Below are 26958 nucleotides of genomic sequence, written 5' to 3' on the forward strand. Positions count from 1 at the left end.
GAATCTATATACACCTGTATGCCACCCTAGGGAGGGGAGAAGGGGGAAAGATGGGTAGGGAGGGGAAAAGGATCTAAGTTATATGGAAGTGATTGTTGATCACTGAAAATAACTTTAGAAACAATTCAACCTTTGACCACCATAAATAATGTTTCCTTTTAGTGATAGTTATCCTCCATCTATCTATCATCTATTGAAGCACATATATGAGTGTACAAGTGTATATGGGAATACAAATTTCTGACTGGTTGAAAAAATAGCCTTTTGGGGCAGAGCCAAGATGGCAGAGTAGAAAGATGCACATACACATAGCTCCGAACCCACAACCCACAGAATGGCTACAGGGAAGTAACTCACGGCGAATTCTGCACCCAGAGACCACAGAATATTGGAGCGAGGGTGATTTCTGTTCCGGAGAGACCTGCAAACCTCTCGCGGGGGTTCCTTCCCACTGCGGACTGGGCGCTGGGACTGGGAGCTGAGTGCAGTCCTGCCACGGCCTAGGCACCGAGAGGAAAAGATCCGAGCGGGCTTCAGGGACGGGATCTCCAGCCGCTGCACAAGTCCCTCCACCCACAGGTGACGAGGGTCGGTGAGAGAGTCTCTTTGGTGGGTCGAGAGGGGAGTGGGGTGCCCCCATAATTCAGGGCACCCCGGGAGGTAGAAGCTGAGAGGCGGCTGCAGACAGGGGTTCCCCAAGCGGGCGGGAGCCTGGATACATTGTGGAAGGTCTGTGCATAAACCCCCTGAGGGAACTGAGACTGAAAGGCGGCCCTGCCCCGACCTGACCACCTGAACTTAATCTCACACTGAATAGCAGCCCTGCCCCCCCCAAAAGCCCTAAGGCTGGAAGCAGCATTTGAATCTCAGACCCCAAATGCTGGCTGGGAAGATCAGGAGGCGAGGTGGGTGTGAGGAGAATATTCAGAGGTCAAGTCACTGGCTGGAAAAATGCCCAGAAAAGGGAAAAGAAATGACTACAGAAGCCTACTTTCTTGGCGAACAGGCATTTCCTCCCTTCCTTTCTGATGAGGAAGAACAATGCTTACCATCAGGCAAAGACACAGAAATCAAGGATTATGTGTCCTAGCCCACCCAATGGGTTCAGGCCATGGAAGAGCTCAAAAAGAATTTTGAACATCAACTTAGAGAGGTAGAGGAAAAGCTGGGAAGAGAAATGAGAGAGATGAAAGAAAAGCATGAACAGCAGATCAGCTCCCTGCTAAAGGAGACCCAAAAAAATGTTGAAGAAATTAACACCTTGAAAACTAGGCTAACTCAATTGGCAAAAGAGGTTCAAAAAGCCAATGAGGAGAAGAATGCTTTCAAAAGCAGAATTAGCCAAATGGAAAAGGACATTCAAAAGCTCACTGAAGAAAATAGTTCTTTCAAAACTAGAATGGCACAGATGGACGCTAAGGACTTTGTGAGAAAGACAGATGTCACAGAACATAGCGCGAAGATTGGAAAAATGGAAGATAATGTGAAATATCTCATTGGAAAAAACAACAGACCTGGAAAATAGATCCAGGAGAGACAATTTAAAAATTATGGGACTACCTGAAAGCCATGATCAAAAGAAGAGCCTAGACATCATCTTTCATGAAATTATCAAGGAAAACTTCCCTGAGATTCTAGAACCAGAGGGCAAAATAAATATTCAAGGAATCCACAGAACACCGCATGAAAGAGATCCAAAAAGAGAAACTCCGAGGAACATTGTGGCCAAATTCCAGAGTTCCCAGGTCAAGGAGAAAATATTGCAAGCAGCTAGAAAGAAACAATTCAAGTATTGTGGAAATACAATCAGGATAACACAAGATCTAGCAGCCTCTACATTAAGGCATCGAAGGGCATGGAATAGGATATTCCAGAAGTCAAAGGAACTGGGACTAAAACCAAGAATCACCTACCCAGCAAAACTGAGTATAATACTTCAGGGGAAAAATTGGTCTTTTAATGAAATAGAGGATTTTCAAGTATTCTTGATGAAAAGACCAGAGCTGAAAAGAAAATCTGACTTTCAAACACAAGAATGAAGAGAACCATGAAAAGGTGAACAGCAAAGAGAAGTCATAAGGGACTTACTAAAGCTGAACTCTTTACATTCCTACATGGAAAGACAATATTTGTAACTCTAGAAACATTTCAGTATCTGGGTACTGGGTGGGAGTACACACACACACACATGCACACACACACACATACATAGAGACAGAGTGCACAGAGTGAATTGAAGAGAATGGGATCATATCTTTAAAAAAAATGAAATCAAGCAGTGAGAGAGACAGATATTGGGAGGAGAAAGGGAGAAATTGAATGGAGCAAATTATCTCTCATAAAAGAGGCAAGCAAAAGACTCATTAGTGGAGGGATAATGAGGGGAGGTGAGAGAAAAACATGAAGTCTACTCTCATCACATTCCACTAAAGGAAAGAATAAAATGCACACTCATTTTGGTAGGAAAACCTGTCTCACAATACAGGAAAGTGGGGGATAAGGGGACAAGGAGGGTGGGGGGGATGATAGAAGAGAGGGCATGGGGAGGAGAGGCAATTCGAGGTCGACACTCATGGGGAGGGATAGGATTAAAAGAGAATAGAAGTAATGGGACACAGGATACGATGGAGGGAAATATAGTTAGTCCTATACAACACAACTATTATGGAATTCATTTGCAAAACTACACAGATCTGGCCTATATTGAATTGCTTGCCTTCCAAAGGGAAGGGGTGGGGAGGGAGGGAGGTAGAGAAGTTGGAACTCAAAGTGTTAGGATCAACTGTCGAGTAATGTTCTTGCCACTAGGAAATATGAAATACAGGTAAAGGGGTATAGAAAGCTATCTGGCCCTACAGGACAAAAGAGAAGATGGAGACAAGGGCAGAGAGGGATGATAGAAGAGAGAGCAGATTGGTCATAGGGGCAATTAGAATGCTTGGTGTTTGAGGGGGGAGGGGATAAAAGGGAAGAAAATTTGTAACCCAAAATTTTGTGAAAATGAATATTAAAAGTTAAATAAATAAATTTAATTAAAAAGTTAAAAAAAAAAAAGAAAAAAGAGAAGAAAAATCCACCATGGCAAGTAAGTGAGTAATGAATTGGAGTAAGGAGAGATGGCCTGAACCAAGGAGAAAGCTGTATGAGTGGAGAGAAGGGGATGCATGTGAAAAATGTGGTAAAGCAGAAAAGATAAGATTTGACAATAGATTGGCTATATAGGATGTGTGGGAGTAAGGACTTGAGGATAACACCAGGGTTTTGAATGTAGGCAGCTGAGAAGATGCTGGTGCCTTCCACAGCCACTGGGAAATTAAGAAGAATGGAGTGTTCACAAGGGGGAGGTATAATAAATTCTGTTTTGGACATTTAAAAAAAAAAAGGAAAAAAAGAAAAAATAGCCTTTTGGATCTATGACTTTTCTGAGTTTTAGAATGAAAGAATATTATATTTTGTTAAACATTTCTCCAAATTTGTTATTATGACCATGTCATTCAGGAAGATTTTGTTTTTCACATCATTTATTATGTTAATCACTGCTTATTTTTTGAAATTTTCTTGCTCCTGCGTATAAATTCATACTTTTAATAATTGTCAGGATCATTGTTCAACGTCTGACACAGTGGGTCACTCAAAGTCAGATAATGAAACCCATTTTTTTTGTGTGAATTCATTCTTAGTCATGTCCATATCTTTGAGTCCCAATTTGAGTTTTTCTTGGCAAAGATAGGAAAATGTTTGCCACTTCTTTCTCCAGCTCATTTTATATATATTTTACAAACTGAGGTGAACATAGTCAAGTGATTTGCCCAGAGTCACACAGTTGGTAAGTGTCCAAAGCATGATTTGTCCTAATGAATCTTCCTGACTCCAGGTCCAGCACTCTATACAATGTGCCATCTGGTGTTTTTAGGTGATACTGTTAATTTTTTTTTCTATTTCTCATCTCTTTGTGTCTTTTTTATTTTTACATTCTTCCTTGAATTCAACGCGGAGTATTCTAGCTAATCACAAAGCTTTATATAAACAACAATTATTTCTCCTTCACTCTTCGTATATGAAACAATTTGCAATCATTTGTTTTTCTCTAAAATATTTTGCAAATTGTTTAATGTTCTAAATGAGTGCTTTTCTTGGCTGTGATATCTATTCATTTTACAGTATGATAGAGAGGAATTGCATACTGCAGCTGCACAAAGAGAAGTGGAGCTGAAGGACATGGATTCAATCTTGGCTATGCTCTTTATACAAACACACACACACACACACACACACACACACACACACACACACATATATATATATATATATATATATATATATATATATATATATATATATATATATATATATATATATATATATATATATATATATATATATATATATATATATATATATATGGCTTTGGACAAGGAAACTAATCATTTTGAGACTCAGTTTCTTCATTTCTATAATGAACAGGGGGTTGAACCCAATATTCTCTGAGATGTTTTTCCATCTCAAAATTCTCTGAGGCAAATAACCTGACTTCCTAAGTATTTTAAAACCACAAGGTTCTTTTGCTCGTTTTTTCATCTATTTTGAGGAAGTATGAATAGTCTAATTCAATGACAATTGTTTTAATGATTTCTCATTACTTTCACAATCAATAGCTTATCTAAACATGTCAAATTGGAAAAAGTTTTAATTGTGCACTATATTTTCTACACATTTCTATTTCTTCTAATTTCTTATTGATTTCTGTCTTTGATCTAACTTGAATGTCTGACTTTACAATGAAACTTGATTGAGAAATATCTCTTGCATTGTTAGTTAGTCATACCCCAATTGTTAATATTCAATCAATTAGATTTTTTGCAATGTAGTTCATTGCTTACAATAATCATTGTTCTCTCTTTTTAAAGATCTTCATGATATAAAGTTGTGAACTCTTGTAGTACATAACCCTGTAACCTATTTTCATATTTTAATCCTAAACCATCATTTCTAATGGATTTTTTTCGTCCATGTATACCTTTCCATTGAAATCAGGAAACATTAAAGTATACAATGTTATAATTTGTACCATGTCAGCAAAAAGTGTAGCATAATACCGGAGTGATTATGGAAAAATCAGAACCCTGACAAGTAGAACTAAAATGGCAGAGCAAAGGCAGGGACTTGCTTGAGCTTCCCAAAATTCCTCTCCCAACAACATTAAACAAGTCTGAAAATCAGTTCAACAGTAGAAAAACCAATAAAATAATAGGGTGAAGCAATTTGCCAGCACACAAAAAACAAACTTAGAAGGCCTGCAGGAAAAGTCTGTCTCACTGTGGTGAGAGTGGAACCAAGAAAAGTTCAAGGCATGCCAGTGGACACACTCCTTCAAATTAGCAGGAGGCCTTGAGGATAACTGCCTCACCCAGATGGCTTCTAGAGATCTCAGCACACAGGTGGTAACGGAGACAGATAAACGGTTAGAAGGAAATTATAGAGGACCCTTTCTTCCAATGAAAGTGGGAATCTATTTCATTGCACTTAATTTTGGGTCAGAATCTGAGGGGAAGGAGTAGCACTAGGAATAGTCGGGAACCTCATCACAGTTCTAGGTTGCAAAAGAGTGTTTATTGTCATTTATAGGCCTGAAACTTAGTGACAAAACCTCGCTTTTGATCTTATCAACTTGGAAGAAGGAAAACTTATACATTCCACGAACTAGCTTTGAATACAAAAGCACAAAAAACTAAAGCTTGAGGAAGTGTTTGTTATACCCTGAGAGGAGAACCCAAGCTAAATATAAAGCAAACAGTCATGAAATAGCCTGGAAAAATGATCAAACAATAAAAAAAAAAAAAAAAAAAAAGAATGTGACCATTGAAAGTTAATATGTGACAAGGAGATCAAAACACAAACTCAGAAGGCAATAAAAAGAAAACAGTTACATGAGAAGTCTCATTGAAAAGTTTGAATTGGTCACAAGAGGAAAAGGAATACCTAGACGAGCTCAGTAGGGGTTTTAAAATGAAATAAGAGAGGAAGGGGAAAATTGGGAAAAGAAATGAGAATGATGAAAGAAAATCATGGGAAAAGGAGTAAATAATGTGTTTAAATACGTACAAAAAATACTGAAAGACTTCCCCATATATTCATACACCCCCCCCCCCAAAAAAAAACCAGCCAAATAATGAAAGAGGCACAATCACGCACTAAAGAGAACTCCTTAAAAAGCAGAATTGGCCCAATGGGGCATATACACATACGTATATGTACAAATTTTTATGCACATGAATATACACATATAAACATGTATATGTTTAAATATATGCCTATATATGCATATAAACATATATATGTATATACACATATATATACATATATACGTATATAAAATATATATATATATATACATAAAAATATATATATATATATATATATATATATATAGTGTGTGTGTGTGTGTGTATTTGTATAAAGTATAATCGTTAGCACAGTTAGAAGACATGTACATAGAGAAAGGTAATAGAGCTAGCGAATTTCATGGGATGACATCCAAAAACAAAACAAAACAAAATGATGAGAAAGAGGGATACTCTGGGAGGAGAAAGGGCGAGGTTGAATGAAATAAATTTTGCCACACAAAAGGGACGTGAAAGAAGTTTTACAGTTTGGGGGGAAATGGGGGTGTGTGGCAACACTGCTTGAATTTACAACTACAGAGTAAAGATAAGAGACTGGAGGATAATATGTTATGAGCTCCACCCAAAACCTCTGAAAAAAAAACTGTAAAAAATGCCTCTAAAATTACAGAGGAGCAAATGCTGATGTAGTTTCCTGACTTCTCAACCCACCAACACTCAAGACAACTTTGAAGGTCAGTGTGAAGGGTGTGTTTCCTGACTGAGAAGAGAGCGTGGTCTGAGAGCAGAGGCTGCTTCTGGAACCCTATACTTAACCTAAAGTTCCAAAGAGCTCTAAAGTCCAAAAAATGGCTGGGAAGATGAGCCAATAGGGAAACAAGAAACAAACTATAGATTCTTTCTCTGTGAAGAACTATTTTCTCGAATAATTGGTGACAAAGAAGGTCAAAACATAGAGCTGGAAGAAGACAACAAAGGCAATAAAATTTTAAAATGCAATAAATGTGAAGTTCAATAAAGTTGCATGGAAATATAGATTAAAAATTACTTGGATGATAAATGGCCAAAGGATATGAACAGGGAATTTCCAGAGGAAGAAGTTAAAGCTATTTGTAACCATATGAAAAAATACTCTAAAGCACTATTGATCTGAGAGATGCAGATCAAAACAACTCTGAGGCACCACATCACACCTATCAGATTGACTAACATGACAAAACAGGAAAATGATAAATTTTTGAGAAGATGTGGGAGAATTAGAAAACTATTTTATTGTTGATGGAGCTGTAAGCTAATCCACTTATTCTTGAGAGCAGTTTGGAAGTATGCAGAAAGGTCTACAAAAATGTGCATAGCCTTTGATCCAGCAATATCGCTTCTGGGACTCTATCCAAAAGAGATCATAGAAATGGGCAAGGGTCCCATATGTACAAAAATGTTTATAGAATCTCTCTTTGTGGTGGCCAAAAACTGGAAATTAAGGGGAAATCCATCAACTGAAGAATGGCTGAACAAGTTGTGGTACATGAATATAATGGAATAGTATTTTGCTATGAGAAATGATGAACAGGAAGACTTCAGAGAAGCCTGGAAAGACTTATATGAACAGAGGTTGAATGAAAGGAGCATAACCAGGAGAACTTAGTACACAGCAACAACCACAATGTGCAAGGATTTTTTCTGGTAGTCTTGCTACTTCATTGAAATGCATGGACTTAAAAAATTTCCAATACACTCTTGAGGCAAAATGCCTTCCACATTCAGAGAAAGAACGATGGATTTGGATCACAGATAGAAAAAGACCATTGTCTTTTGTATTATGTTTTGTTTTATCTTGCTTTATTTTATGGTTTCTCCTATTCATTTTAATTCTTCTATGAAACATGCATTTAATAAGAATGAACATGTAGAACCTCTATAAGATTTTACACCATCTCAGGGTGGGAGGAGGGAATGAGGAGGAGGGAGTGAAAACCAATCTAAGGTATATGGACGTGATTGTCGAACACTGAAAACAAATAAAATAATTCAATTAAAAAAATAAAGTCAAAAAATAATTGGAAACAAAGCAATCTGAAGAAATGAGTGGGTCGGGGGTAAGGAGCCAAGATGGTGGAGTAGAAAGATGCACATATGCTTACCTCTTACCCCACAGCCCATGAAATACCTGTAAAGAAGAACTCTCAACAAATTCTAGAGCAGCAGAAGCCACAGAACAACAGAGTAGAGGAGATTTCTGTCCCAGAGAGACCTAAAAGACTGATGGGAAAGGTCTGTCGGGAAACGGACACAGAGCAGAGCCCAGCCCTGCCTTGGCCACTACAAGAAATGGAATGGGGCATGATATAACTCATAAACTAGATAAGAAAAATCTTATTCAACAGAGGAGATAAGGGAGAAGGGGAGGAGGGGGAAATAAAACTACTCTCTCCACCTGTGACTGAAGGAGGGAATAACATACTAAATTTGATATGAAAATTTATATCACACCACAGGAAAGTAGGACAAGAGGTGAGAAGTGGGGTGAGGGGATTGTTAGAAGAGAGTGCAAGTGGGAGAATGGAGTCACTAAAAATAAACACTTTCGAGAAGGGACAAGGTCAATTGTAGGGGAAAAAATAAGAGGGGATAGAGTAGGACATAGGGCAATATAGTTAGCATTACACAACGTGATTATTATGGAAGTCTTTTGCCAAAGAACACATATTTAGTATGTATTGAATTGCTTCCCTTCTCAGTGGGGCTGGGGAGGGAGGGAGGAAGGAGAGAATTTGGAATTCAAAGTATTAGAAACTAATGTTGAGAATTTTTATTGCATACAGTCGGGAACTAAGAACTACAGGGAATGGGGTATAAAAATTTATCTTGCCCTACATGAAAAGAGAGAAGATGGGGATAAGGGAAGGGTGGGGTGGGATAGAAGGGAGGCTATCTTGAAGGAAGGAGTAATCAGAATGCAAGGTATTAGGAAGCAAGAGGAGGGGAGTGATGAAGAGAAAAATTGGACATGTTACAAAGTGAGGTAAAACCAATTAGTATTAAAACAATTCACTGAATTAATTACTGGGAATAAATCAATGACATCTGTAGTTGGGGGAAAAGAATTTCAATCTAAATTTCCTAGAAGAAGGTAACCTCGGGTAAAATTTGGCATTGATGGAAAAGTTAAGGTTTTAATGCTAAATGTGATTTTATAATTACTAGTTAATCAGGAACTAGAACATGTATAGGAAGGCATGTAAATCACTTAAGACTTGCCTCAAAACATGTTCCTTAGCCAAAAATATAATCATATTTGAAACCTGGTTATTGGAACTTGCATTTTTAGATGCTATGGGACTATTAAGTGGCTGTTCTTCTGAGTCTAACTCCAGGTATGGGTAGCAAGAAAGGCGATCTGAGCCTCCAACCCGTGATGTCAGTAAACTGGTGAGATGCTGTCATGAACTGCAAAAGGTGATCTCATGGCAAGGGTGGGAGAGAGGCTGTTCAGTCTGGGCTGAGGTAGGATTCTCCTGACTCAATTTCCCCACTGACACCTGGCAGACCTTAAGCCTGAGAATGCAAGTGGATAATTTTATCCTACTTGGAACTGACATGAAGTTAGGGAGATATTGTATCCCTGCAATGTCCCTACTTTTGGTGGCAATTTCCTATAATCAAAAGGTTTGCAAGCTTAATACCATATCTATTCAACTATAGATTATTGGTAGGGGAACATCCGAGGTTAAGTCTAAAATTAAGCTATTAGGCATAGGTCTTCAGACCAACAACAATAAGTCAGGGTACTTTAATTCTTAGTAATACTGTGGAGACAATTATGTCAAGAACTTGTGAAGTTAACAACTTAAATATTATTTGTGTCTCATTTGGCTAATGTTCAAAAAAAAATTCTTTTGTGCTCCATATTGTAAATGCTTTAAAAAGAAGTATCACCTGACCAAAAGTGTGATTTATTTTATCTATTATAAACTGTGTTAAAAAATGAAAAATTAAAATTGGAAAAAATAAAAATAAAAAAATAAATGAGTGGGTCAAAAGAAAAATCATAATATCAATAATTTCCTTAAAGGCAATGACAACAATGAGAGAACATACTAATATTTGCATAATGCAACCAAAGCAGTACTGAGGAGAAAATTTTGAGCTTAATTGTTATTTTTTTAAATAAAGAGCAGAACAATGAACAGAGCATGAAAGATAAAAAGTAAAGTCAGAAAAAAATAAAAATTCCTAATTAAATGCTAATTTGAAAATCCTGGGAAATCAAAATAGATGAATAAATTGAAACTAACAAAACCATTGAACTAATAAATGAAAGCAGGAAGTGGTTTTTACAAAATATAAGCAATAAAATAGGTAAAATTTTGGTTAATTTGATTTTAAAAAAGAAATAAACCAAATTAGCAATATCAAAAATAAAATGGGTGATTTCAAAATGAAATCAGCCCAATTATAAGGAGCTATCTTTCTTTAATATGCCACTAAGACTCCAAGAGAAATGCATGAATATTTGTGAAAGAATGTTACCCATGAATTTCACGTATGTGGTTTTTTATTTTCCCCCAGTTACATGTATAATTTTAATGCTTTTTCTAAACTTTGAGACAAAAAAAATTCCTCCTTTCTCCTACCATCACCCCACCCTTATTGGGAAAGCAAGCAATTTGATATAGGTTATATACATGTGTACTCTTGGAAACATTTCCATAATAGTGATGTTGTGAATGAAATAGGACAAAAAATCTCAAGAAAAATAAAGTTGATAAATATTATGCTTCAATATGTATTCAGGCATCATAAGTTCTTACTCTGCAGATGGAGAACATTTTTCATTATTACTCTTTCAAACTATTCTTGAATCATTGTGTTGCTGACAATCATTCACAGCTGATCAGATTTATTTAATGCTGCTACTTTGTATATAGTACATTTCACTTTTGAGAGAGTTCTACTTATAATTTTTATAGCAAAATAGTATTACATCATTATCAAATACCCCAATTTGTTCAACAATTTCCCAATTGATGATCATTCCCTCAATTATCAATTCTTTTCTTCCAAAAAAGAGATGTTATAAATATTTTTGGACATATAGGTCCTTTTCATTTTTTTTTAATCTCTCTTGATACACTAATCATGTAATGGAATAGGTAAATCATAGGATATTCATTGTTTTACGTCCCTTTGGATATAGTTACAAATTGTTCTACAGAATGGTTGAAGCAGTTCCAATCTCTAGCAAGAATTCATTAATGTCTTTTGTTCCTCACACCTCTTCAAATATTTGTCGCTTATCTTTTCTGCCCCATTAGAAGGTATGAGGTAATACCCTAGAAGAGTTTTAATTTGAATTTCTCCTATCAGTAGTAAATTAAAACACTTTTTCATAGGACTATAGGTAGCTTTGATTGCTTCATCTGAAAACTGCTCATATCTTTTGACAATTTATAAACTGGGGAATGGCTCTTTTTTTATAAATTTCACTAAGTTCTCCATGTGGGTGAGACATGAGGTCTTTAACAGAAAATTTTGTTTCATTTTTTTTCACAGTAAATATTTCTAACTGTATTTCTCTCCATGCTATTCCCCGCATCATGTTTGTCCTGTTTTTCCTCTCTTTTGACCCTGTCTCTATTCAAAAGTCGTTTTCATATGATTATGACCTTCCAAAATCTGTCCTTCCTTCTATCATGTACCCCTTTATTATCCCTTTCCCCATGTATTTTTCTGAAGACATGATAGATTTCTACATCCAATTGATTGTGTATGTTATTCCCTCTTCGACTGATGAGAGTAAGGTATATTCACTCCCCCTCAACCCCTCCTCCTTTCTTTGCACCATAAGAACTTCTTATTGACTCTTTTATGTGAAATATTTACCCCATTCTATGTCCCCCTTTCCCCTTTTCCCAGTACATTTCTCTCTCACCCCTTAGTCCCTTAGCTTCATTTTTTTAGATACCATCCCTTCATATTCAACTCACACTGGCCCTTTGTCTATATATACTCCTAACTCTTAATAAGGAGAAATTTCTAGTGCTTTATGAGTATAATTTTGCCATATAGGAAAGTAAAAAGTTTATACTTATTGAATTTCTTATCATTATCCTATCCTATTTGTCTTTTTATGCTTCTCTTAAGTATTGTATTTGAAACTCAAATTTTCTATTCAGTTTTGTTCTTTTCATCAAGACTGTTTGAAAATCCTCTATTTCACAAAATGACCATTTTTTCCTCGGAAATATTATGTTCAGTTTTACCAGACAGGTGATTTTTGCTTTTAATCCTTACTGCTTTGACCTCCAGAATATCATATTCCAAGCTCCCAGATCCTTTAATGTAGAAGCTGCTAAATCTTGTGTTATCTTGGCTGTGGTTCCATAGTCCTTTAATTATTTCTTTCTGCCCCCTTGCAGTATTTTCTCCTTAACCTGGGAGCTCTGGAATTTGGCTATAATATTCCTGGCAGTTTTCATTTTTGGATCTCTTTCAGGAGATGATTGGTTGATTCTTTCATTTCTATTTTGCCCTCTGCTTGTAGAATATCACAGCAGTTTTCCTTGATAATTTCTTGCCAACATAATGTCAAAGTCTTTTTATATCATGATTTTCAGGAAAGACAATGTTTTTTTTTCTTTTTTCAATTTTACAATAAATGGAGAAAAGATTGGTCTATCAGAAGAAGTACTGAGGGTTTGAGAACTCATTCACAAAATTTACATGGTGGAGGAAGGTTTAGCTTGGAACATGGAGGGAGGGGAATCAACATCATTATCGCAGGGGAGTCAGAGAGGCAAATCAGAGTTTTGTAGCCTAGACCCAGCTCTGCATGGAAGGGAATGAGAGGGCCACTTGAAGGGTCTGGTTTCTGTCTTGGAGGGTGTCCAAGAATTCAGGTTTAAGGAAAGCTCCACCCTCTTGGAAATCATCCACATCAGCCTGGGATGCATGAGACTTACAGCTAATTTCTGTCACAGAGACGCCATAAATTATTCTGCTAAATTGTGATACAAGTTGTGGGACTTGGGTTTTAAGCTAGTACTACCTGAGCCTAATGGGATGTAGCTATCTTGCCAGTACCAATAGCCCAGAGTAGTTCATAAGCTAGGACATACATCTTTACTCCACTCCTTCACATTACATGTAATAGCCTTGGTCTGGTCAAAAACAACCTTGTCAGTGGTTTCAGCTTCCCTCCCATCCAATTTCTCTTCAATCACTCCTAGGCTGTCAGACAGAGCATGAGCCAACTTTAGCCCAATGAGCTGATCTGACTCCTCAAGGTTTAACTCGTTTCAGGTTTTCTCAGGATTATCCAGTTGGCCCCATAATCCTTAATCATAGCAGTGCTAACTGTCCCTGTAAATGCACACTTGGCCACATTGTAGCAGTTCTGAATAGGTACACCAATTTTTGCATCCAATTTTTGTCAAAGTTAAGGCATATAGAAGCTGTTCTATATACCACTTTGGCAATAGGGGGCACCTAGGCTCCTTTGACTAAACTGACGAGCTCCCCCAGATGCTTCTTGTAGCCATTCATCTTCTAATTGCCCCTCTTAAGGATCTTCAGCAATTAAAAGGCTCATCAGTCATGGAAGAGATAGAAAGTCAACAGTTGAGCATATTTTTTTAAATATATTAAATGATGTGCTTATATTATTTTACTTTTGTAAGATTTTGAGTTCCAAATTTTGTCTCCCTCCTTCCCTGTCCCACTCCCCAAGATGACATGCAATCTGATATAGACTATTCATGTAAAATGATATTAAACAGATTTCAAGTTTGTTCATATTGCAAAGAAGAATTAGAACAAAAAAAAAACATGAGAAGAAAAGAAAGATAATATGCTTTGATCAGCATTCAGACTCCATAGTTCTTTCTCTGGTTGTGGACAGTATATTCCATCATGAGTCTTTTGTAATTAACTTATATCATGTCATTGCTGAGAAGAGCTAAACCTGTCAAAGTTGGTCACTGAACAATGTTGTTACCGTGTACAATGTTCTCCTGGTTCTGCTCACTGCACACAACTACAATCCATGTAAGTTTCTCCAGGTTTTTTTTTTTTAATCTGCATGTTCATGATTTTTATAGAACAATAATAGTCCATTACATTCATTTACCACAACTTGTTCAACCATTCCCCAGTTTATGGGCATCCCCTTAATTTCCAGTTGTTGGCCACCACAGAAAGAACTGCTATAAACATTTTTGTACGTGGAGGTCATTTTTTCTCTTTTTAATGATCTCTTTGTGATACAGACCTAGTAGTCTTCCTGGATCAAAAGGTATGCACGGTTTTTTAGCCTTTGGGCATAGTTCCATATGGCTCTCCAGTACGTTTAGATTAGTTCAAAACGCTACCAACAATGCATTAGTGTTCTATTTTTCCCAGTCTTCTTCAATACTTATCATTTTTCTTTTTTTGAAATATTAGCCAGTCTGATAGGTGTGAGGGTGTATGTCATAGTTGTTTGAATTTGTTTTTCTCTAATTTATATTGATTTAGGGCATTTTTTTCATGAGTATAGATAGCTTTAATTTCATCTGAAAACTACCTGTTCATGTCCTTTGATTATCAGTAGGGGAATGACTTATAATCTTATCAATTTGACTCAGTTCTCTATATATTTGAGAAATGAGGATTTTTCAGAGACACTGGCTGTAAAAATTATTTCTCAGCTTTCTATTTACCTGCACATCTTTGTTTTATTGGCTTTGATTGTTCAAAAATTTTTTAACATAATAAAAATTATCCATTTTGCGTTTCCGAATTTCTCTATCACTTATTTGTTCATAATTTTTTTTTCTCTTCTCCAGAGGTTTGACAGGTAAAGTTACTTACAAGGTGAAACAAGGCCATAATATAACAACTTACTCTCTCCTAAGTTACTCATGGTATCACACTTTATGTCTAGAAATGTATACATTTTCATCTTATCTTAGCATATGATATTAGATATTGTCTTGCGTTTATTTCATGCCATAACATTTTCTAATTTTTCCACCAGTTATTGTTAAATAGTGAATTCTTATCACAGAAGCTGAAGTTTTTGGAATTTTTAAAATAGTAGATTAATGTAGTCATGTATAACTTTGGCTCATGTAACTATTTCACTCATCTACCACTCTATTACTTAATCAATACAAAACAGTTTTGAAGATTATCATTTTATGATATAGGTTTAGATCTGTTAAGTCTAGAACTCCTCCCTTTCTATTATTTTTTTCATTAATTTTCTTGATATTCTTGACATATTTTTCTTCCTCATGAATTTTATTACTACTTTTTTTCAGCTCTATTTAATTTTTGGTAGTTTGTTATGGTAGTGAATAAGTAAACTAATTTAAATAGAATTGTCATTTTAATTAGATTAACTCGGCCTACACATGAGCAACTGATATTTTGCCAATTACTTGTATCTGACTTTATTTCTGTGAAAAGTGATTTGTAATTGTATTCATATTGGTCTTGGGTTTGTCTTGGCAGGCAAACTCCCAAATATTTTATTTTTTCTAAGGCTATTTTAAATGAAATTTCCCTATCTCTTGCTGCTAGCAATTGTTAATAATATATAGAACTGCTAATGATTTACCTGGATTATCTAATATTCTGTAACTTTGCTAAAGATACTAATTATTTAAAGTAGATTTTTAAATTTGTTCTCTAGGATTCTCAAAGTATACTATCTTATCACCAGCAAACAGTAATAGCTTTGTTTCTTTATTGCCTACTCTAATTCCTTAAATTTATTTTTCCTCTCTTATTGCTAAAGCTAACATTTCTAGTACATCCCATTAGCCTCATTACATATAACGCTAATTTTAGATAGATGCTATTTATTTTAAGGAACACTACATTTTGTTAAGATGTTACTTTCTTTAGTATTTATTTGTGTCTCCTTTATCAAGCTTTTGATCTGCTTTTCATGATTTTCCTGCATCTTCCTCCTTTCTCTTTCCAATTTTCCCTCCTTCTCCCTGACTTGACTTTCAAAATCCGTTTTGAGCTCTTCTGTGGCCTGAGTAAATTTCATATTTTTATTGGAGGCTTGGAATGTAGGAGCTTTTAGTTTGTTGTGTTTTTCTGAGTGTATGTTTTGATCTTCCTGGCCACCACAATAATTTTGGATAGTCATAAGGTTTTTTTTTCTCCTGTTTGCTCATTTCACCAGCATTTTACTTGATTTTTAACTCTTTATTATATTATGAATCTGCTTCATGTTTGGCAGGCTCACTATTACAAGATTCAAATGTTTCATGCAGCTTTTTTTGGAAATACTTCTATGGAGTTGGAAATTTTCTGTTCTTCCTAGGCAGTATAATCTAGGTTGAGGTGTTTCCTACTTTCTGTGATTATGCTCTTATCTAAAAGTGATCACTAGCATTCTTTTCGGCCCTAGAACATTGAGAAGGCTCCCCCTCTCCGTTGTGGACACATGTTCTAGTGCTTCTCCTCCTGGGACTGCCACCCAAGACTGAAATTCAGATCCAAATATGGACAAAACAACAGTCCTCTTCCTCAGTTCTAACAAAGACACCACTCTTATATCCTTCTGACTAATTATTTGACCCCTTTACTGTCTGTGACCTGAAATCACTGCAAGAAGTAGTCACTGCAGTTCCTGATTCAGTGCTTCCCAAAGCCTGCTACTTGTTTGCTGGGGCCCAGTCTTTGCTGGTGTGACCTGCAATGGATTGTACTCCACTCTTACTCTAGTGCAACTGAGATTTCCTGCTTACCTGATAAGCAGTCTTTAACATCTGTGGGCTAAGAGGTTTAGAAATGCCACTGATTCATTCTCCCCAAGAACTTTGTGTTTTCTGGGGCTCATTCTTCACTGGCCACTTCTTTGCTGGACTGTTCTCCTCTCTCACCCTGGGGTGCAACCGATCTTTCTTGATCAACTTCTAAGTTGTCTTTACTAAGAGTCTTTCACTAAGTGACTTTTACTAGAAATTTGTTTCATTCTGTCTTTTTGTGGGTTTTGCTACTCTAGAATTTTTAGGAGGTATTCCTTAAAGGTACTTTGAGGGGTTTGGCTGAGAGCTCAGGTGAGTCCCTGACTTTATTCAGTCATCTTAGCTCCACCTACCTAAATCACCCATGATTAACAGACGAGAAAATAAAAAGCTTAAACAACCTTAGAAAAAGAAATTTAACCAAGACATCAATAATCTCCAGTTTTCCCCCTCCAAAAAAGAATCAGCAGGACCAAATGGATTCACAAGTCAATTCTATTAAATATAAACAGCAATAAATTCTAATCCTACATAAACTATGTTGAAAAATAACCTAATAGAAATCATATGGTTTTCTCAATAGACACAGAATTATACTCAGTCTTATTTAAATTTCTATTTAAAATCCTAGAAAGTATAGGAATAAATCGTACTTTCCTAAAATTATAAATTGCATCTATCTAAAACCATAAGTAAGCATTATTTGTAATAGGGATAAGCTAGAATCCTTCCCAGTAAGATCAGAGATGAAATGCATTTGCCTGTTATCACCACTACTATTCAATGTTTTACTAGAAATACTTGCTATGGCAATATGAAAAGGAAATAAACTGAAGTAATTAGAGGAAGTAATGAGGAAACAAGCTATCATTCTTTGCTGATGAGGTATACTTTGGTAATCCTAGATTTTCAACTAGAAATTATTGAAATACTTAAAAATTTGTTAAATTTTGAGTATATAAAATAAACCCGCTTAAATCCTTAATATTTCTACATACTTCCAGCAAAGCCCAGCAACAAGAGATAGAGAAATTCCATTAAAAATTAGTGTAGACAGTATGAAATGCCTGGAAGTCTACCTGCCAAGACAACCTCATGAACTAAATGAATATGATTGTGAAAAATTTTACACACAAAGTGAGATCTAAACAATTGCAAAAAAAAATAGTTATGGGTAGGATAAGCCAATACAATACAAATGACAATTGTACCTAAATTAATTTACTTACCTGTTGCCATACCAGTGAAATAAAATACTAATTTTATATTGTTACAATAAATATTTACACAGTTTATCTGGAAGAAAAAAAGGTCAATAACATCAATTGTATCGATGACAATAAACATGAAGCAAGTAATCCTAGGCACACCAAATCCCAAATTGTATTATAAAGTGGTAATCATCAAAACAATCGGATACTGGCTAACAATATGCAGCAGTAAATGACCATAATGATCTAGTTTTGATAAACCCAAAGACCCAAGTTTTTGGGAAAACAATTCACTACTTTAAAAATATTACTGGAAAAGCTGGAAAGAAGTTTGGCAGAAACTAGTCATAGACTAATATGCTGTACTATACACTAAGATAAAATAAAAAAGGTGCATGATTTAGACAAAAAATGGTGTCAACATAATCAAATTAGAGGAACTCAAAATAGTTTGCCTTTCCAAACTATGGATAGAGGAAGCATTTAAGAACAAAGAAGATATAAAGAGCATCGCAGGATGTAAGATGGATAATTTTGATTACATTAAATTATTGTGATTTTTCACAAACAAATCCAAACTTCCAAAATTAGAAAGAAAACAGAAAGTTGGGGAAAATAAAGTTTCACAGCAAATTTCACTGCTGAAAGTCTTATTTATCAAAAACAGGGAACTAAGCCAAATTATAAAAAATTATAAGTCGTTCCTCAATTGATAAATGGTGAAAGCATACGAACAGGCAGTTGTCAGAGGAAGAAGTCAAAGTTAACTATGGTCATGCAAAAACGATGCTTTGAATCACTACTGCTTAGAGAAGTATAAATTTAAACAAAACTGAGAGATGACCTCATGCCTGTTAGACTGACTAATATGACAGAAACAGAAAATGAAAAATGTTGAAGATTATGTGAGAAAAATAGGAATCCTGTTTGGTGAAGTTGTGAACTGATAGAGATAAAAGGGTAACAACAAGTATTTTTTCAGAGGATTTTTTAAATATAGAATGATATATGCAAAGTACTTTTAATACCTTAAGGTATAATGTGAATGCTAATTATTACTATAATTATCATTACCAATTCTTTTATTGTGATACACACAGAGATAGATAGATAGATAGATGGATCGATGGATAGATGGATGGATGGATGGATGGATAGGTAGATAGATAGATAGATAGAAAGATAGACAGACAGACAGATAGATAGATAGATAGATAGATAGATAGATAGATAGATAGATAGATAGATAGATAGATAGATAGATAGATGGATCGATGGATAGATGGATGGATGGATGGATGGATAGGTAGATAGATAGATAGATAGATAGATAGATAGATAGATAGATAGATAGATAGATAGATAGACAGATAGATATAAAGATATGATTGATTTGGTGCTGCATATGATTCATGTGTGCACTTCTCAGTCATTGGAAAAAGTTTTTAATTTAGTTTACCAACATTATTTATATCTTAAAACTATATGAACTTTGTACTGACTATCCAGTTTTACAAAATTCTGTCCTGGAACTGCAGTACTTAAAGGTGAATGTATTAACTTAATTCATTCTATGTTTTTATTTGCTTTATGAGTTGCCTTGGCATAAAATTCCATCACTATCTGACTAATTTTGTGATAAGTCAATCTGTTCTTAGCTAGGCTTGTCCTTAGAAAGCATTACCATTCCATAACTCAATCCTTTCACAAACTCTTCTCAATGTGGTAGTTCCTCCCAGAACTTGTAAATACTAACTAAACCTTTGAAATTGTTAAGTCACCTAGACACTAAAGGAGAAATCACTAAAAGACTTTGTTTAGGTTGTTGACATTTAAGGGATAAATGTGTTATCCTACATGGGTTGACATAATCACTGAGGAAGTATAGAAAGTTGGAGACGTGGCTATATCACTTTATTTAAAGAAAAAAATCTGGTAATTTTAAATGGCTGCTAGTTCAATAGGAGGAAACAGTATGAAATCAGCCAAAACAAAACAAAAAAAGACAGCATCAGGCTACATTAAAAGAGCTGTTGGTAATTCTGCTTAATTATGCTCTGAGGAGATCACAACTCAAGAACCTTGACAAGTCCAATTATCCATACAGAAGGAAAAATGAAAAAAGAAATGGATGAATAATGTCAATTTTCTACATCATATGTAGTTGGATGGATAATTCACAGAGCTCCTACTTTAGTATATATGCATATATACATACGTACCTACCTACATACATACATATACACAATAAACTGGGTTCAATATAGCTGGTATTGTTGTTGTTGCTTGTCCTTCATTGTTGAAGACGAAATGACATCATGAAGGTGATGATAGGACATGCAAGTGAATTGAATTTAAATAAGGGAATCACCAGTCTCACTTTCTCCTCAGGATTCCTCTTGGTCCAGTGGTCAGATACACACAAGAATGACTAGAGGTGGATCCAGATGGAGTAGAGGTCTTTGGCCTTTTAAGCTAAGATCATTAGTAGGTATCAGTTTGACTAAGACACTGCCTATTCAGTGATTAAGACTAGGTTAAAAATGAGGCAAGGAATGGCAGCTTTAAACTAATCCCCCCAAAAAATCAAACTGTTAAGGGTAGACCCTTAGGGCTTCTGGCCAAAACAGAAACAATTCTTTTTACATTCACTCTGAGTCAATCAGGGCCCAAACAATGACTAAGGATTTGGCCTGAGACCTGTTTTTGCCAATGAGTGAGAGCCAGAATTATTTGGGTTCAAGGCATAGTCCTTAAGAAGGAAATGCAGCCTGTAAACCAGAAGATATCTTGTGATGTTTTCAAACGGATAGAAGGAGAGAGAGAGAAAGAGAGAGGAAGGGAGGGAGAGGGAGGAAAGAAGAGAGAGGGAGGGAGGAAGGAAGGAAGGAAGGAAGGAAGGAAGGAAGGAAGGAAGGAAGGAAGGAAGGAAGGAAGGAAGGAAGGAAGGAAGGAAAGGCTTAGATTGCCCAACTGGCAAGTTCCAATTATGTCTCAAGTGGGGCACTTTCTATTACTCACAGGCTTATAATTTGTCCTTCATTCTCAAAGAGGATCATGACATGCTGGAGGTGATGCCATCATATGCAAGCGAATTGGATTTAAGTGAAGGAGGACTATACAAAGTGACTAGCTTCATTTTCTCCTTCAGATTTTAACAGAAGGCACCCCGACATACATGAATGACCTGCTTTCACAAGTTCTTAGAGCTACATTTATAAAAAGGAAAGGCAATTTAGGGGGAGTCAACAATCACTTTAATCAAGCACATGTATCATTCACTTTTTTCAAGGGGAAAAGTCAGCACCCTAGTCTTCAGAGAAAATACAGAGAAATCAAAGGCTAATAGACATGCTTCCAGACGTTTGGCAGATCAACAGACATATCCAACTGTCTGGCTATAGTTACCATTAAGGGAAGCATCAACATAAGGTTTTTCAAAGTTGGGGGAGCTCTTTAGCGGTTTCTCAAGTCTAGTTTGGCCAAATAAACTCTTGCAGTCAGTAAGCCTCCAAATAAAACCTCACCCTCAGAGAATTTATACATTTTATAGAGCCAGGGGGAGTCATCGTCCTTGAGAACTAGTGCCTCATTAACAAAACGTGTGGGCCTTACTAAAAATCTTCCCAGACCCAGTAATGGCTGAGGAAGATCTCTAATCACAGGAAAATAATTAACAATATAAAAATTTTTTTCTGGTAAAACTCCTGTTTCTCTACTCCTAGTAAAGAGTATTGATTGATAAAGATAAGATTCAATCAGAGGCACTAGATTATACTAAAACAAAAACAGCTTGAGATCCTGCTTTGCTTGTCATCACACAGACTTACCTGCATCCAGTATCCAGATGTATATCATGATGACTGCAGATTGCTTGCTGCTGAGAGGAGTGTACTGCATACATATGTAAATTGTGCATTGCTCTACTGACCTCAATATTTTCCCCAAAGGACCCTGTTTTTAAGTCAAAAATCTTTCAATGATACTATGCAATTGTCACATGGAATATTGGTATCCAAAGAATTTGAGTTGCTTCCTGATCACACAATAGGCTATAGGAAAACACATGCAATGTGTAGGATCTAACAAAATTGACAACAGAGAATTGCACGTAATGAGTGAAGATGGAAAAAATATTCCATTATGTCAATGTGATCTGTAAGTGGTAATGGAATTTATGTCAGTTATGAAGTGAGTCTAAGTGATAATTGATAGATAGTCTAAATGTCTCATTTGTTATCTATACAGAGAGAGACTAAAATTTTTGTAGTGTAAGACTAAATGGAAGTGCGAGAATAAAATTCAAACTGGTAAGTCCCCTATACCCAACGAAGTTCCTAAGATGTTAATAGAACAAGAGAACCTAGGGGCCAGGATTAGAAACATTCCTTTTCTACCATAATTTTACTCTGGTCCTTTATAGTTTAGTTAAGTCGAGTTCTAGAGAACTTTTGCCAGGAAAAGGGGGTTCATGAAAATAATAGAAAGCAGTTTAGACATTAATTCAAATGAGAGACTCAGGGAGACAAAGGAGACAAGATATTTAAAAAAGGTAAAATAGGTCAAAGAAAATAATCAATCTGAATTTATTCTTGACCTAGAGTATTGTGCTACCTCCTGTAAACTGGTCAATTGGGTAGTATGTCTTTTAGATTTGGATTTTCCACTTAATGGTCATTTCTTATCATTATTAAATGCTTCATTCTAGCACATGGTAGCAGAGATAGTATCTAACATGCCTGAAGATGCTGAAGACCAGTAGGTAGTTGCAGAGACTCGTGCAGCAATCATGATACAGACAGAATCATGTAGTGCCTAACAGTGGCAGGACATTCAGCAAAGAAAAACAGAGTTCAGCATAATTATATCACCTGAGAACATGGACTTTGTAAGATTGAGGTATGTTACCTGAGTTATGTATATACTGTCTATGTGCTCACTTTTGCTGTGTTTTTTACCATATGAATTACTGGAATATGCATCATTTTATGTCTTTTTTCCAGCTATATGTATTCTCTATGAGAGAGCTATTCAAGCATACTTCCTGGTCTTGAAATTTTTCTCTCTGTGAGTCTTTTCTCAGAGGTGTTATGGCAACATGACAGGAGTGTACTTTATTTTCTGCATAGAACATGGATGTAGTCTTTCCATTTAATTTACTATGTTATTTGATTAATTACAAATCTTTTGACTTCATACTCTCAGCCATTGGCTTACATAATGACATAGAGGGGCTTGTAAGCTATGATTGTAAGTTCCTTGAAGGCAGGGACTGAACTCTTTTTTGTATACTTTGATGCTAAATGCACTTCCTGGCCTAAAATAGGCACCTAATATATGTCTTTTTGAATTGAATCACACTGAAGGGATTCTGACCTAGATCTTGAAGCTAGGGTAATTTTTGATTGAGTTAGAGTAACTTTGTGGATGAGTTGCCATATGTACTAATGGAAATTAAAAGGATTGGATACCTAGAACATGTCTATTAGAGATGACAGTGATGATAAAAGGACTAGAGAACACACCATAAAGATACTGGTTGAAAGAAATGGGAATTTTTTATCCAAAAGAAAAGATTTAAGTGGAGGGAAAGTTATCTTTAAGTGTTTGAAGGACTATCAACTGGAAGAGGAATAAGTATTCTTGTAACAAAGACAGATGACTAGAAATTGCATTCACTTAAAAGAAGACTCAAGAAAACGAATGAATTAATAACAATAAGTATTTTACACATGTAAAATGGGAGATATTCAACATGATATTAGATTTTTCCACAGTGTAGGTCTTCAGTGAAATTATGGATAAGTGATAATTAACATTGATACAATGCTTTAAAGTTTATATAGTTCTTAACATAAATTAACAAATTATGAAATGGTTGTTATTGTTATCCCTATTATGCAAATGAGGAAGCTGGATTTTTTTTTTTAGAGGTTCACTGCTCAGGGTCATACAACTAGTAAAGGCCTGAGGCAAAAATAGAGATCCTAATTCCAAATCTAGTTCTCTGTCCACTAGATTACCTGGCAACAGATCTAATTGCTATACAGCCACACATTACATGAAGTCTAAAGTTGTTTCCATATGTGAAATTTCAACATTCTTAAGGATTATATTTACTCCATTTTCTGTAAAGCTAGTTAAAGACATTGGGGATTGTTTTATAATTGACTTCTGACAATAAATATTTCTACATTGCCAGAAATTCTAAATTTCAGTGGATAATGCCACATGTTATCTAGTGAAAGAAGCCTATCAGGAACCAGAGAGACAGTAAAGACTTTTAAAAAAAAAAATCTTTATTTTGAGATATACGGAGGTCATAACCATATAACATTAAAAACAGACTTTTCATTTGTTAAAATTTAGCAATCAAGAAATCTTTATGTTATAAAGGATGGTTTTTTTTTGCTTTCTTAATTGTTAATAGAAAAAGGAAACAATTACACAAAGTATTCACCATCTGCTCAAATATACAGATTTTGTATGTTTCAAAGTCTAGCAAATATTAAGCCACGATATAATTCGAAAATATAATAATGTACTATCTAAGATGTATATCATCTGACCAGAGATACATTATCTATGACAAGCAAGCAGCCTGATATATTACTGGATAGCTAATAAACACATTTATTAAGCATTTACTATATATTAGGCATGGTGCTAACCACTAGGAATACAATATAAGGGGAAAAGAGATTTTCCTCATCAAGAATTTTGCATTCTAATGAGAGAAGACAATACATAAGAGGCACCTGAAAATCAGTGGGCTAAGTAGGCAGTGTGAAGGTGAAGGTGAACGCTGAGGGTGAAGGCTAACCTTCTGGGGACCAGACTACAAAGGAAGAGGTAGAAATGTCTAAAGAGTGAGGAATAGAGACAGGAATGATGCAAATAATTTCAAAATTGGAGTAAACCTTAGAGGTAATCTGCAAAATATGCTTTAGAGGACAGAGTAGGATTAAATAGAATAGGATTAGAGATAAAATACGTTTCACTAAAAATCCATACTAAGTCCTTAATCAAACCATATGTCTATTCTAAAACAACCTTTGGTGATAAAAAGGTATGTACTACAAAAATGAGTTCTTAGGCACCTATAAATGCTAAACTAATTTATTTTTATTGTTCTTATATACTTTTGAGAAGCATTCTGAAAGGCAATGGAAATTTGAGGAAAGACTAAAAGATCTGAGAAGTCTACTATGGTGTGTTAACGAATCACTAAATGAAGTGTAAAATGTGCTACTTGTCATAGAGATGACCCAATAGAGATTATGTAACATAAATTTGCAGATATCCAGTCAACATAGTTTTACAATTTTTCTCCATCCTCCATTTAGTAATAAGTGAATAAGAGCAAGGCTGAAGCTTGACAGGGAAATGTCAGTAATAGAATGGAGGAGGGATGAAAGGGCTGAAGAAAAGATGATAGTGTACTGCAAGTGCAGAGGTGTTGACGTGGGAATGAGCTAAGGGATAAATGGATCAGAGTTCATGATGAATATGAAGAACACTGTTAGAGGTTGTAATGCAGAAGGATAGGTGGAAGCACAAAATATTATAATCAGATACAGGTATTTCAGATTTCCTGAACATGGAATTATGCCATATTGTCGACACCAAGATAAAAATAAATTGAAGGAGTGAGTAGAACTTGAGTGAATATTGAGGAGAGATGCCATTTTGAAAGGAATTCGAATAGGAGAGTAGGCAATGGGGAACAAGGAATGTGGTTTGTGTAATGAAAACTTTGTATACCAGTCATTGAGGAAAGAGTTTTGACAGGTTATCCCTTTCCCTATGTAGCTCATGTAGTAGAGGTAGAACAGGATGAAAGGTGTCCTGGTAGTAGAGGACAAACAGGTTCTATCTTCTCTCTATATGGAGGGTCCAGGTAGTGAGGCAGCTAAGTGTAAAGTGGAAAGCTGAAAAGGAGGTGAGGGTTGGAGGAGCCAATACCCTTGCATCCTCTGGGGCAAAACAATCAGTGAGGAAAGAAGAATGCCAGAAAGTGCCTAAAGACCTGATGAAATGATGTTTCAAGTCCAGGATACTTCTCTGCAAGGAAATAGGCCTGAACTTGGATGACTTTTTTAAGTGTCTGAGGGCCACCCTAGCTAAGAGTGGCTCAGAGGATCACAATAAAGGTTCACACATCTATGTATCTATGTATCTATATATCTATGTATGTATCTATCCATAGTATGGAAATCATACATTTCACTGACAAATTCCTATTTCCATTTGCCAATGAAATACTGTAGGAGAGCACATTTGTATATCAGTATATACATACACAGATAGTAATCATTTGAAAAAAAAATGCAGAATATAAAATTTTCATGACTGTGTGTATATGTGTGTCTACCCCTATCTTTTTTTGTCTGCTAATATGTGAATTCCACTTCTTTATTTGAAAATGTTTGACTTGTGTCATTGGAAGTATGCTTCCCATCAAATTACATATTTTTGGAAGAAATGAGTAAGTGTAGTTGTTAAAATCCATTTTTAGGTCACGTATTATTCTTTTTCCATTCATCCTAATGAGGGAATTCTATACGGTAGAAACAAGAAAATAATCAGTTGATCTAACATGGTTAGAAAAAGTAAAAAGAAAACATAGCAATTACGTCCAATTGTTCCAAACATGGAAGGAAATGAAGAGTTTAGTAAGGGCCGCCTTGGTCTAGTCAACCTCAACATGTCAGTTCTTATCTTATGAAGACTTTTAGCAGCAGCAAAAGAAGGTGCCACATGGTAAATCAAGTGAATAGTCAAGAATAGATAATATGATACCAGTAGGTGAAAATGAACTGCTATGAAAGAGCAGTAACTTTGCAGTCAGAGACCCTGAGTTCAAATCCTGTCTAT

At 35.6% G+C, this 26958-nt stretch overlaps 1 pseudogene; it reads right to left on the bottom strand.

Moving 5' to 3' along the window:
• Positions 1-12938: 12938 nt before the first annotated feature.
• Positions 12939-21917, bottom strand: LOC140502609 (triosephosphate isomerase pseudogene; annotated as a pseudogene).
• Between the last annotated feature and the right edge of the window lie 5041 nt (positions 21918-26958).

This window comes from Notamacropus eugenii, chromosome 4, assembly GCF_028372415.1.
Source record: "Notamacropus eugenii isolate mMacEug1 chromosome 4, mMacEug1.pri_v2, whole genome shotgun sequence".
In the NCBI taxonomy this organism is placed as follows: Eukaryota; Metazoa; Chordata; class Mammalia; order Diprotodontia; family Macropodidae; genus Notamacropus; species Notamacropus eugenii.